Source organism: Arvicola amphibius, chromosome X, assembly GCF_903992535.2.
Source record: "Arvicola amphibius chromosome X, mArvAmp1.2, whole genome shotgun sequence".
NCBI lineage: Eukaryota > Metazoa > Chordata > Mammalia > Rodentia > Cricetidae > Arvicola > Arvicola amphibius.
The window spans coordinates 1,388,118-1,403,222 of NC_052065.1; the positions used below are offsets into that span (position 1 = coordinate 1,388,118).

General features: G+C 41.2%; 1 pseudogene; it reads left to right on the top strand.

Annotated features, from left to right (window-relative positions):
• The first annotated feature begins 5,542 nt into the window (after positions 1 to 5,542).
• On the top strand, positions 5,543 to 8,183 carry LOC121677040 (annotated as a pseudogene).
• The last annotated feature ends 6,922 nt before the right edge of the window (positions 8,184 to 15,105 follow it).

The window sequence follows — 15,105 nt, forward strand, 5'->3', positions numbered from 1 at the left end:
GACAGGGTCTCAGGTGGCCCAGCCTGGCCCTGAACTCATTATACAGCCAAGGATGATCTTAAACTCCTGACTTCAAGTAGTGAGATTACAGGAGTATACCATCATGTTATTTATGAGGTGTTGGGGATGGAACCTAGAGCTTCATTCGGGTACTCTACCAACTGAGTGAAATTCACAGAACTGAAAAGACTGCCATCTGTCTTTGGAATGACAAACGTGATAAGTGACAGTTCAGAGATAGTTAGATTTCTGCTTCCAAATCTGGGGAAAATTTGTTATGCAGTTGTAGTAATCAGCCACTCCCTTTCCACCTATGAGAGTTTGCACCCTGCCACTGAGGTCACCAGTCCAGATATTCCTGTCTTTATTGTTGTTAATAGTCTGGTCAAAGATTAACTTTAAAGCAATCTTTCTGATGCCTTGTGGGGAGAATTTATCTGCACTTTTGTTCTAATGTAGCATTTACTATCTTGTATGAAAGCCATGAGCTCTTTTGTAGGCCCTGGCACATTATATTACCTACATTTCCATCCACCTGATCTGTGACAAGGCTACCACCTGCCTAAGCATAAACCATAGAGTTAAAAATTAACAACTTTTACTATATAATATATTTCCCTACCTTTACACACACACATGCATAAATATCCGTGTATGTATTTTTCTCTGAAAACAATTTGCATGTGAACATACAATACCATATTATTAACAAGTAGAAGGGACAAATACCATGATTCTACTTACAGGAGAAACCTAGAGTAGTAAAATTGATGAAGACAGAAAGAGAAATGGTTCAGGCTCGGTACACCTCAGTTGGTATAGAGTTTCCATAGTATGCTAGGAGCCATGACCTCCAGTACCACATAAACCTGGCATAGTTGTGATCTCAGCACTTGGAAGGTGGGGGAAGAGAAACTCAAGGCTACATAAAGAATTCAAAGCTGGTCTTAGATATATAAGACACAATCTTTAAAAAGAGACAGAATACTATGAGACAGACAGCGCTTATATGAATATACTTAACTATAGCCTTAAAACAAAGGGAGAAGCCTAGTCCTACCTCAACTTGATATGCCATGCTTTGTTGACACCCATGTAAGGCCTTCCCCTTTCTGAACAGAAACAGGAGAGGAAGTGAATAGGAGAAGGGTTGAGGGGGGAGGCAGGGGAAAGGAATGGGAGGAGAGTAGAGACAAGAAAATAAATAAAAAAACTTTAATTAATAAAAAAGGAAAAGTGCTTACTATGGGAAGGCTGAAGAGACAGCTCAGGGGTTAAAGAACACTTGTTGCTCTTGCAGAGGACCCAGGTTAAGTCCTAAGTACCCATGTGCTAGCTATCAACGCTCTAACTCCAGTTCTAAAGGATCTTACACCATCTTCTAACCTCCACAGGTACTGCGTGCACATGGTGTACAGACATACATGCTGGCAAGAATACCTACACATAAGTAAAAATAAATAAATCTTTTAAAAATAGTGGTTACTATGGGTCTGAGGATATAGATCAGTGGAGTAATTTACTAGCATGGATACAGTCCCAACTTTAATCCTCAGTACCACTTTTATTTTAAAAGTGATTACAATAGCCAAACATGGTGATGATACCAGCATTCAGGAGGCTGATGCAGAAAGGTTATGAATTTGAGGCTAGCTTGGACTGCACTTTGTCAAAAAAAAAACAAGCAAAAAGTAACTAAATATTAAATGTTAGGTTATGTGACTTTTACCACCTAGCATAACAAATCTCAGTTATGTTTTCAAATATTACGTTTTGTAGTATTAAAATGGAAGCCAGAAGAGCTGGACCACTGAGCTACACCCACACAGCCTTCCCCTACCCCTCAGTTTTTACACAGTTTATAACTTCTAAGTCTCATTGAGAAGTTGTGCAACCCATGCCAGAAAGCTCATCTCTGGAAGAAGCGACACCAGTGCCTTCTAGCCAGTTTCATTTCTTCCTCATGAGCCTTCTGTAAAAGGGAGAGAAGGCACATGCTCAGTGAACCACTTCTCTTTCCCATCACATGCTGCTCAGAGCCCGTGATTTGAAAATGCAACCCTTATATATGAATTCAACTTTCTGGACATTGAAATAGCAGGAACCATATTTTTGTATTCTAAAATAATGCAACTTGTGTTCTTTTGAGGCAGCGATGGTGACAGTTGTGTTTTCTTTGTTACCCCATTGACCATTATTTTGATAGGAACTAGAAATGAAGAGTCACTAAGGACATTTGTTCTATTGAGTCACTTAGAAGTCATTTGGGGGCTGGAGTGATAGCTTAGTGACTAAGGGCCCATACTACTCTTGCAGAGGATCCAATTCTGTTTCTTGGCACCCACATTAGGCAGCTCAGAGCCACTTTTAAAGTCAAGCTATAGGGGATTCAATACCCTGTTCTGGCCTCTGCAGACACTGACACTTGCTACACATGCCCTCTGACACACACTTTAAAAGTAAGCCAGGCATGGTAACCAATGCCTTTAATCCCAGCACCAGGCAGGCAGAAGCAGATTAATGGATCTATGTGAGTTTGAAGCTACTCTGGTTTATATAGTGGGTTCCAAACCAGCCAGGGTTAGGTAGTGAGACTCTGTCTCAGAATCTATCAGTCAATTAATTTTTTAAAAGTAAAGAAAACGTTTAGCCCAAGGCCGTCAACACATCACCAAATGCTTCCCCTCCTGAACCTTCCTGCAGCTTTGGCTCTGTCAACACATTTCAATTCAGGTTGGCTCCTAAAATACAAAGCATTCTCTCTCTCTCTCTCTCTCTCTCTCTCTCTCTCTCTCTCTCTCTCTCTCTCTCTCTCTCTCTCTCTCTCTCTCTCTCTCCCTCCCTCCTTTCTGTGGCAATTCTAGATACCGGTTTTGAAGAAAACTGCCAAAGGTATCTGCCATATGCCCTGCATTTATGTCTCATCTCTGCCTACCAACTGTTGTGACCTCGACAAGTCATTTCCCACGTTCCACTCACGTCTCGAAAACCTCTCTAAGCCTTCTGTCTCCTAGGAATGGGTTCTGAATTATACACTTAGAGGATGTTTGTGCTCCTACCTTACACCTCCGATTAAGCCTCGCAGTCATTTAAATCTCTAACCATCCATGTTGCTACATGGAGAAAGTCAGGCCTGGATATCTGGAATAAAAGAAATCAAGCACGGGGAATTGTGGATAAGCATCAAGACACTTCTTCAGTTTCTAGAAGCAGCAGGGAAAGTCAGGCATTGGAGACTGCCAGACATGTTAAACTGCCATCATGATTCTGTAAGAATATAACAAGAAAATGTAGCTCAGAAGCCAAACATTTGTTTACTATGGGAAAGGCTCTTGTGGTTTTAACCGTAGCACTGAGAAAAAAAAAACAAACAGAAAGAAAGGAAGGAAAGAGAGAAGAGGTGAGTATCTAACAGGACCCCAGATATTAGGACAACTAACTTCATGATAGAAGTCACATTCAGGCCATAAAACTCACCCTGTCAACATATCACCTGATAAAATGAAAACAAAACCCCAATCCATCAAAGTCCATAGTTCTTGGAAAAATCTCTAACTGTAACAACCTTGCTTTTTTACTTCTATAGTTCCACTTTGGTTAACTGCTCTTGTTAACTGAAGCATGTCAACCCAGGAAAAGGGTTGTTATACCTAAAAGCTTACCATGAGAAAGTCTCAGGGCTGCACTGGGATCCCAAACATACTGTGTAGTCACCAGTAAGCTGATCAAACACTCTATTGGCTTAAACCCATGTCTGAGAAGTTGTATCTGGTGGAAAACCCACAACAAGATGGGATGGGATGGGATGGGCTGGGCTAGAATAGAGTAGGGCAGGATAAGGTAGGATAGGGTAGGATAGGATCAGATACGGAGTAGGATAGGATGGGATAGGGCAGGAAAGGATAGGATAGGATAGGATAGGATAGGATAGGATAGGATAGGATAGGATACAGTAGAATAGGGTAGGGTAGGATAGGGTAGAATGGGATAGGGTGGGATGGGATAGGGTGGGATGGGATGGGATGGGATAGGATACGATAGGATAGGGTAGGGTAGGGTAGGGTAGGGTAGGGTAGGGTAGGGTAGGATAGGGTAGGGTAGGGTAGGGTAGGGTAGGATAGGGTAGGATAGGATAGGATAGGGTAGGGTAGGGTAGGATAGGGTAGGATAGGATAGGATAGGATAGGGTAGGGTAGGGTAGGATAGGGTAGGATACAGTAGAATAGGGTAGGGTAGGGTAGGGTAGGGTAGGGTAGGGTAGGATGGGATAGGGTAGGATAGGATAAGATAAAAGAGAGAATTTAGCATGAAGACAGTATAAATTGGGATGCTTTTGGGAGAGAGAGAACTCATACCCTCTAGACTGTTTGATAACTTTAAAAAGGGAAATATAAGAAGGGCTTTAGGGTTTAAGACATCTCCACTAGTTGTATCTGATTGAATTATGGTTAGTTGTAGCACTGTAGCCTTAAAACTAGAAGTTACAAAGAAAAACTTGCCTCTTAAATAAAGCCTTTTAAATATGCCACCCAGAACTAATATGAGGCTTCCAAAGATACAAAGGACTCAAGTTCTTCCTAGCTTCCCACAACATCATATACAGTGCTGGTCTTTATTCTTAAAGCTTAAACCTAGCCATTCCATCTAACTTCCAAGCAGAAGAATTAAAGAAGGGGGGAAGGAATACACATTATCTCCCCTCTAAAATATCTCCCAAATTCCACCCAATACTTCAGTTTACTCTTTGGCTGTAACTTAACCTAGCCAAAATGTAGTGACAAATGTATTGATTTCACTGGGAATCAAAATACCAAGCAAAGGCCTGGGATTCATTTAATTTAAGAAGTCACCTCAGAGCATATGTTTGGCAGGCAGCTACTGTGTGTATCACAAGAGTGTGATAGCCATTAAGGGCCTGTTCAGGGGGAAATCCAATTCACTTTAGCAGACAATCGAGAGCTTCCTTCACTGTTGTGTGTGTATATAGATAACAAATGCATTTGTCTTATTCAGCTAACAGTTTCTGGGTTCCAGCCATCACATTGAAGATCAAAAGGTAAGTAGGACATGACTTTCAATCTTCAAAATCCCACAGTGGGGAACATATATATTTCCATCTTCCCAAGACTCCTTTCCCCTTCATCTCTTCACTGATAAACATATTCTGTGTGTTCCCACTGAGCTTCATCCCTGAACTCTGAAGAACTCTAGATCTTATTATGTTCAAAGCTGGAACCACTATGGACTTTCTGCTTCTTTGACTCAGACACATTCCCTGTAGGCTCACACTCTTTGTGGTAGGTTGTATCATGTGTACTCACACATCCTGTTTAATAAGTTACCTTCCCAAAGAAGAAGTTATTGCACAAAGAAGACAAGGGTACCCTGCCTGTCTTCCCTGGTCATCAGTTCCATTGCAATCTGCAAGTGGCTTAAGCTTGCAAGGGGCACGTTTTAGCCATTCCGTAAATGTGGGCCTTATTTTAGAGTTTATACTTCAATAGTACCGCTTCTATCTCAAGGCAGATTTGGGCCACCTAATATGACTCCACCAATTGACGTTCCTAAGGTTGCTGTGACACCCTCACAAAAGGGAAATCTCTGTCATAACTTGTGGGTGAAGAAAGGAGGTCAGGACATTTATACCATACTGACAGCCAGAACATATATGGCATGCAGGGTGAATATCCATTGTTTCAAACTGAGGGGAGCTGTTTCCCTAAAGCTTGATTTAGAACTAAGAATAGAACAAGAGAAACACCGGCTCATTGCCTTTAGCTGAAAACTGAATTTTATCAGAGTCATGGTTATTGTCCATTGTTCCTACTGGTTAGGCTGAGATCTGATTTTTACTTTAGTTCTCACAGCCGGCATTATTACTTCCCTTTGTATAACTTAGGGGAAAAATCATTATGAATCAGTCTTTGTTTTTAGCTCCCACCAAAGAGAAACTTACAAAATTACATAATGAAAGTCTGGCTTTGTGATGCATGTCTCCAGCCCCAGCACTTGGGAGGCAGAGGGAGAAGAATCTAAGTTTAGGACCAGCCTAGTCTCTGTATGAGTTTCAGACCAGCAAAGGCTACAGATTGAAACAATATAATTTTTTAAAGGCTCAGATAAAAATGACGAGTATCTTTGTGGAACACTGATGAGCCCTCAACCAAGCAGTTTCACAATTTTTGATTGCATGACTTTTCCTATCCGAAAAAGAGTAGGCTGCATCTCCTGCCTGAACCTTTGACATTGTGCTTTCTTGTGTGGCGGGGGGGAGGGTGTGTGTGTGTGTGTGTGTGTGTGGTTTCAGGATATTTGAAAACCTGAGATTTGTCACAGGATTCTTCCCAGTCAAGGGAACAAAGTTCCCAGTCTCCCTTGTTCTTTTTAAAAATTGCATCTAAATTTTAGTGTGTGTGTGTGTGTGTGTGTGTGTGTGTGTGTGTGTGTGTGTGTGTGTGTGTGTGTGTGTGTGTGTTGTGTGAATGCAGGTCAGAGGACACATGTCAGGAGTCAATTTTATACTTTCACCGCATGGATCCTAAGAATGAATCTCAGATCATCATGCTTGGTGGCAAGTTTCCTATCAGCTGACCCATCTTATGAACCTTTTATTTTTCTTATAGCCTGAGTTTGGATCTTCAGCCTTCCAAAAGTAATTGAGAGTAGCTTATATCTTACAAAGATTTCCTTCATTAAAATACCAAGATTCTGTTTTTGATTCTTAAAACCAAGAATTTTTTCTTGCTGTAGCAAAAGAACACATAATAGAAAACTTGCCATCTTTTTTTTGTAGTGCCAGAGATGGAACTTATGGCCTTGCATATTCTAGGTAGGTGATGCTCCAATAAGCTATGTGTATAGCCTTTTAAAAACTACACATTTTAAAATTGCTTTAGCCATTTTTTGTATGTGTATGTACATGCGGGCAAGTCACAGTACTCATGTGGAGGTCAGAGAACAACTTTTAGGTGTTGCTGCTTTCCTTCCACTATGTGAGTTCCCTAGCCAGCACTCAAGTTGTCAGGCTTGATGACAAGTTACTTTTACTTGCTAAGTCATCTTATAAACAACTCCACTCAAACATACTGATACTGAAGCAGAGGCTTTTCTATACCCAAGTTGTCCTGATAGTCACTGTGTAGCCATGGATACCCTCACATTCACAGCAATTCTCTTGACTCAAGTGTCAAGACTATAAACATGAGTTACCACTCCCGACTTGAATTCATTTTTGTACAAAGTGAGATATATGGACCTACTTTCATGGCAACTATGGGCATTTCCTTAATTTTGTTTTCTAACATAGAAAGAATGGGGACATTAAGTGGTACTATTTAAAGTTTAGATTTCTTGACTGAAAGAACACATACTTGAGTGGGTTGGATAGATCTGAATTCTCTGAAGCAATTTTAAAAGCTATTCTTACTTTGTCATAGTACCTGCTAGACCATCGGTTGTATTAAGAAGAAGCTGAATATCTCTGTCTCAGCCACCAGTTCTCAGAAACTTATTGAGGGGAGTAATGAACACAAGCTTTGTACTTTCTATGAGAAACACAGGGTCACAGAAGTAGCTGCTGATGCTCTAGGAGAAAAGTGGAAGGGTTGTGTGTGGCCTGAATCTGTGCTAGGAATGAAAAACAAAATTCTTCCATGGATCAAGGTGTCTTGACCCACATCAGAGTGTTTCTGCTGCTGAAGAAGGAGCATTCTTGTTCTAAACCAAGGAGGAAAGAAGCACAAGTCTGTTTAGGATGCCAATGTATTCTCAACTTGATTAGTTGAACTAAAAGATACTACTATGCCTCAGTGGTTGAGGCCCAAAAGAACTGGTAGAATCTAAAATCTTTTCAATCTCTCTAATGAAGATGATGTCTGACTATACATTGTCAGAATTAAGAGAATAAGAAGCCAGGGACCAAAGCACCCGAGATTCATCATCTTGTTTTTACATATGTCCTGAAACACAAATGCCAACATACTATTCTGAAGAAACAACACATTAAGAAAAATAAGGAGGATAGAGAATATGCTAAACTTTTGACAAAGAAAATAAAGGAAGCCAAAGAAAAACACTATAAACAGATTGCCAAGAGACATGTGTTCTGTTCACTGAGAGCTTCTACTTGTAAGTCTGAGTTCAGTCAAAACTATGAATTGTTCAACACCTACATAACTCACTGACTATGTGCACTAGTGCAAGAGTGGTACAAAGTTGTGGAAGTAACCAAAAATATCTGATTAGATTAAGTCCTACTCTATGAAATGGAACCCAACATTTACACTGCCCAGGTGGGACTAGGTAGGCCATGGATATAGGGGGAAACCAAATACTAATATTCTGCTAAAGGAATGTAACAATAAAATTACTCCTAATGACTTTCTGCTATATCCGTAGATCATAGGCAATAATCAGAGAAGCTTCCTCCTACAGTAGATAAGAACAAAGACTACAAACTTGGCAATGTGCAGAGTGTAAGAAACCTTGGAATACCCAATCTTAAATGGGATATCTCCATCAAATCCTTCTCTTCAGGGCTCAGGGAACCCTGCAGGAGGCAGAAAGACTGTAAGAGCCAGTGGGAATAGATGACACCAAGGAAACAAGGTCTTTAAGACACAATAAAACTGACACTCACAAGAACTCACAGAGACTGTGACAGCATGCACAGAGCCTGCACAGGACTAAGCTATATGGGGTCCCAGTGCTGATAGGCACTATAGACACGGGCCCTTATTGGTAATCTTGAACATATTTCCAATTGATGAGCACTCACAAAGGAAAAATTAGTTTTCTTGAAGGCAATTCTACTAAGCATATAAACAAGAGTTAAGGTCAGGCCACATACCCAGTAATAGATGGCCAATGCAAAACAAAAATCAATGAGCTTTTTGACTCACAAGGCTTTGTGTAGGAATTTTTCTTTATAGTTCTTTTGTTGTATGTTATGGTTTCTAATTTTGTTTTTATGGGTTTTCTGTGTCTGGAAATTGGGATGATCTGGGAGATGGAAGAGGAGAAACCATGATCAGAATATATTGTATGAAGCATGGAGCTCACTTTGTAGGCAAGGCTAGCTTTCAGTTCATAGAAATGAGCTTAAAGGCATGTACCACCATACCTGGCTAAATTTACGATTTTTACTCAAGAATAACACACAAACTTTTATTCCAACTTGAAGTTCCATATTTTCTATAGTATTTGCATCATCTTAAGCCTAAGAATGAAGACCCTTAAGGATCATTCTCTCAACAACAAAGAATGAGAAGAAAACAAACATGAGCTGCCAGACAACACATTCCCATTCTCAAGATAATTTCCACAAAGAAAATCATTTTTCCATCCTGACTGGCTTTACTGCAGAACATTGCTGCTCTCTCCCATTTCTATAGAAGTTGCTACTCTTCAAAGTGCTCCAATTCTATTCTCCCTTGGGGTGTCTACTGGTTCCCACGCTGAGTCCTGAACGGTTGTGACTCACTGGAGTGTTTACTCTTTTTGTTCTTTTTTCAGTTTGCCTCCTGGTCTCCTTGATGTTAACTGGCTTCATTTCCTGTTTTTTTCCACTTTGGAATTAAATGCACACATAAAATAAAGTAAATGAAAGGCTCAGGCAACCATCCTATTTGGGGCCACAGCTGTGATTTTGGAAGGTCCTACTCCACCAACTAACTTGTCCTTGCACCTCCTATGTCTTGAATGGAAGCTGTCCTTCACAGGTCAAGGTATCATGGTTGACCTCTTGCTCCCTGAGCTGATAGTTAGCCTTTTCTCTGTTAAAGCACATATTTTTCTGCTTAGGACATAGATCTGATGAAAATAAAATGAAGATTTTGGCCCAGGTTATGTAGCATGTAAGGCTTTGACTTGAATGCCCTTTATCCTCCAGATTCTAGATATTGCATGATACACATTTGCTTGTTGGTTGACAAGAAACGGTAAAGAGGATGAATTATGGGCAACTGTTTCCTTGTGTGGAATCTGAAGTCAGAGATACTTGTTTTGTTTAAATTCAGATCAAAATTACAGAATCTTAAACTTGAAACTCAGAAGTTGATTATATGGTTAAATGAGATACCAAAATATACATAGTAAATGCTGTTCAATTATGTTCTTTGTTTTAGGGCTTTCTGACAACGTATTAGTGAACCTAATCTTCTTTAGAGAGATTGAAAAGCTTTTTTGGACCCCAACCACCAAGGCACAGTAGTATTTTTCAGTCCAGAAACATCCTTCCCTCAGTTTCTTTTTTTAAATACTCAAGTTGAGAACACTCAGTTTGGCATCCAGTAAGTATTACAGAAAAAAAATCTGGCTTTATTATACTTTCTGTTATAAGAAAATAATCCCAAGACTGAAGAGATTGAAGTAGGAAGGGAAAGAATTTGAGGCCAGCCCAAAGTACATAGGAGGATACTGTCTGAAAAGAAAAAACTAAACACCTCAATAGCCGGGCATGGTGCTGTATGCCTGTGACCTCAGCACTTGGGAAGTAAAGATCAGAAAATTAGAAGTTAAAGATTATCCTCAGCTACATAGTGAGTTCAAGGCCATCTTTGGCTACATGAGTCCCTGTCCAAGAAGAAAAAGGAGAATGAGGAAGAGGAGAGAGGAAGAAACACACACACACACAGAGGAGAGGGGATGCTGCTTGGTTGAATTTACCAAGTCATACCTAGTAGTACCTTATTAACTACATACCAGGCTTGCACCATACAAAAAGAATAAAGCATGGTATGTCCTGCCAGAGAACTCTTTTAGGACTCAGGTGGGGAGAAAGGTTACACCCATTCAAACCTGTCAGAAATATGAGGGACTGGGATGATGGTTCAGTCTGTAAAGTGCTCATCCAAAAGGCAGGAGTACCTGAGGTTAGATCTCTAGCACCCATGTGAAAAGCCAGGCAAGGTGATACACATCTGTGATTCTTGTTCTGGAGAGGTAGAGACATGAGGACTCCAAAGGCTCAATCAATAGCTAGTCTTGCTCAGTTGGTGAGCTCCAAGTTCACAGAAAGACACTTAAGCCAAAAAATAGGATGGCATAAGGAAGATGCCTACTGCCCTCCACTTGAATACACACACACACACACACACACACACACACACACACACACACACACACACACACACACACGGCATAAACATCAGGTAATTAACAAGCATCACTGTGGCCTTAGGGAACCTTGGACTGGGGGAGGGGGTAAAGGACTTAGAACAGATCAGAGTTTCTGACAGGACAAACATCACAATGCCCCTTGAAGTTAACACAGGGCTTGACTAAGCTCTGATTCCTCCCAATGTTGATAGCAGAGGGGAGGGAGACAAAACACTCTCTTCTTATGTGCCAAGCTTGGTCTGAGCATTAACTTGATGTGTGATAAATTCACAGAGGAGCATACAAACCTGATATAATTCTCACATGACATGGAGGTCCTTGGAAGGAAACAAATAAAATACCTAAAGATGTGGTAAAAATCAATGTGATCATGGACTGTGTTGAACAGAAAGAGGCTCTTGTGGAAAAGTCACTACATTATATGGGAGACTGAAAAAAGGTAATTATTTTAAGTGTGCTTGCTCAGGATTCCCCTGGCTAGGGTTTCCAATGGAAAAATGTTTCCTTTCTCCTTGTAACAAGAAGTGTCTTTTCACCTTAAGTTTTTCCCTCTTGTTTTCAGGGAGAAAGCAGAAATGAAAGAGCCTTCTTGTGTCTGATGTTTTTCAGGTGCCCTCAGTCAAAGTAATCCTTATGGCATCTTAATGAGGTAGCATAATGCACCCCATTTTGGACACATTTTGCAGGAAGTACACTGTCAAGAGAAGGAATATAGTGAAACAGTGTGAATTGTGAACTCCTTAGCTGCTCTGTTCTCTAGACCTGGGTCAAGAGCTAGAAGTAGATGGCTATAGAGAACTGCAAAACATCACATCTAGTTGTGCTATTAGGACACTTGGCAGGCAGCAGGAGAGGTTTGCAAATGTAAAATGCAAGATAAAGGTTAGACACAGGCTCAAGCCACTACAGGCTCTGACATTTGGCATTTTGCTTATTTTCTTTCCAGAGAGAACGTTAAAAAACCAAACAAACAATACAAAATCCAGACAGCCCTGAACTCTCCACAGATTCTTCAAGGTGATCGTCATGCTGATCCCTGTGATGATAATAAAGACATAGTCACATGTTGCTCAACTCTGTCCTGCCACTCCTGTTCTCTGTGACTTCTCACAGCTCAGCTGTCTTTCTGCACTCCACTGCCCTTTTGCCCTGTTTGAAAATCATGTGATTTTAGCTTTAAAACTCCTTGTCTTCTTGTCTACTTCAGCTAGTTCCTTGGGCAGCTGAGGAGAGGGTGCCAGAAATGTCCAGATCCTATTGCCATACTCATGAATATCTTGCATATCACCATAGAAACTTCACCTGGCATTGGATGGAGAAAATGACAGAGCCCCACATTGGAGCACCGGACTGAGCTCCCAAGGTCCTGATGAGGAGCAGAAGGAGAGAGAACATGAGAAAGAAAGTCAGGAACGTGAGGGGTGAGTTCACTCATGGAGACAGTGGGACAGAACTAATGGGAGATCACCAACTCCAGTTGGAATGGGACTGATGGATCATGCGACCAAACCCGTCTCTCTGAATGTGGCCAACAGCGGGGGCTGACTGAGAAGCAAAGGACAACGGCGATGAGGATGAACTCTACAGCATGGACGGGCTCACTGTGAGCCTTGTCAGTTTTGTTGCTCACCTTCCTGGACTTAGGGGGAGCTGGGAGGACCTTGGACTTAACATAGTGAAGGGAACCCTGATGGCTCTTTGTCTTTGGAGAGGGGTGGAGTGGGGGTATGGGTGGAAGGGAGGGGAGGGAAGGGGAGGACGAGGGGAGGAGATGGAAATTTTTAATAAAAAAATGAGAAAAAAAAATGAGAAAAAAATGAGAAAAAAAAAACAAGGACTGAATGATAAAAAAAAAAGTCTTCTCGGTATTCCTCAAATTCTAGGGTTGTTACTTAGCTGAACACTTTTCTTTGTTTATGGCAGCAGTTCTTATCCTGTGAGTAATGATTCGTTTGTGGGTCAAAAGATCTTCTCATCATGTTCAAAGATATTTACACCATGATTCATAACAACAGTAAACTGTTAGGTTATGAAGTAGAAAAGAAAACAATTTTATGGTTGGGAATACCACAACTGTATTAAAGGATGTCAGCATTAGGAAGGTTGAGATCACTGGTTGAAGGTACGAGGAGTCCTTAAAAGCACTGGTTCACCATTCACTGCTGTGTTGTGTCCGTCTGGGATAGATACAAAGGAGGCCATGTTGGTTGATGGTAACATATATCACTGTATTTTTCACAAGCATATGGCTTTCTTGTACTATGGATTCTTTCATCTTGGGTAAGGTCTGGATGATTCCAAAGGCATTATCACATTAAAGTTATTTGTATGGTTTTGATCAGAAAAAAAAAACTCCTTGTTTTTCCTCTCCCACACCCTTGAAGACTTACCAGCAAAATTGTTTGGGACTTTGTTGTCCCAACAATAAACACCAACAATAAAGACCTCCCGCAAAACTCATTCAGATGTCATTTACAATCTCATGCTGAGAAAACTGGGCTTGTTCCCCTAGCAGCCACCCCAGGCTCAGCTCTTTTTTTTTCCACATTTCAGACCTTGTTTATTCTTTTTATTCAAAAAGAATATTTTTTGTCACTAAAATTCAGTTTAAGGCACTTCCATCTATCATAAATAATTACAATGCTAGATAAAATTTAAATGTTATTCTGGGTTTATAATTTGTATTTCCTTCATAAATTCTGTTCATATACTCTCCTAGCATTTGTGGTTGATAATTTTATATTCTATAGCTACACAGAATACAAATGTATTCAGCTTCGTGTTTTTTTAAATGAAAATTTCCCCTTTATCCCCTCCTCCCACTTCCCTCTCCTCCTCCCACTCCCCCTCCCCCTCCCTCTCCAGTCCAAAGAGCAGTCAGGGTTCCCTACCCTATGGGAAGTCCAAGGTCCTCCCAGCTCCCCCACCCCACAGTCCAGGAAGGTGAGCATCCAAACATACTAGGCTCCCACAAAGCCCATCCATGCAGTAGAATCAAAACACAGTGCCATTGTCCTTGGCTTCTCAGTCAGCCTCCACTGTCAGCCACATTCAAAGAGTCCGGTTTGATCACATGCTCCATCAGTCTCAGTCCAACTGGCCTTGGTGATCTCCCATTAGATCAGTCACACCATCTCAGTGGGTGGACACACCCCTCGTGGTCCTGACTTCCTTGCTCATGTTCTCCCTCCTTCTGCTCCTCATTTGGACCTTGGGAGCTCAGTCAGTGCTCCAATGTGGGTATCTGTCTCTATCTCCATCCATCGCTGGATGAAGGTTCTATGGTGATATGCCAGATATTCATCAATGTGGCTATAGGATAAGGCCAGTTCAGGCACCCTCTCCTCTGCTGCCCAAGGAACAAGCTGGGGACATCTCCTTGGACACCTGGGAACCCCTCCAGAGTCAAGTCTCTTGCCAACCCTAAAATGGCTCCCTTAATTAAGATATCTACTTCCCTGCTCCCACATCCACCCCTCCTCCATCCCAACCATCCCATTCCCTCAAGCTCTCCCCATCCTCCCCTTCTCCCTTCTCTCTCTCCATCTTCCCTTATCACCATCCCACCCCCACCCCCGTACTCGCAACCCCTGCCCGGCAATCTTGTCCACTTCCAATATCCAGGAGGATAACTATGTTTTTCTTTGGGTTCACCTTCTTATTTAGCTTCTCTAGGAACACGAATATAGGCTCAATGTCCTTTATTTATGGCTCGAATCCACTTGTGAGTGAGTACATACCATATTCATCTTTTGGGGTCTGGGTTATCTCACTCAGTAAAGTATTTTCTATTTCCATCCATTTGCATGCAAAATTCAAGATGTCATTGTTTTTTTTACCGCTGAGTAGAACTCTAAAGTGTATATGTCCAGGCTCAACTCTTTAAATGACAGATGGGAATACATAGATTGTGATGTAGGGTTTTGTAATTGAGGACAAAAGGTACACAAGAATCCAATAACATGAGTTAACTCCCCTTAAAAAGAA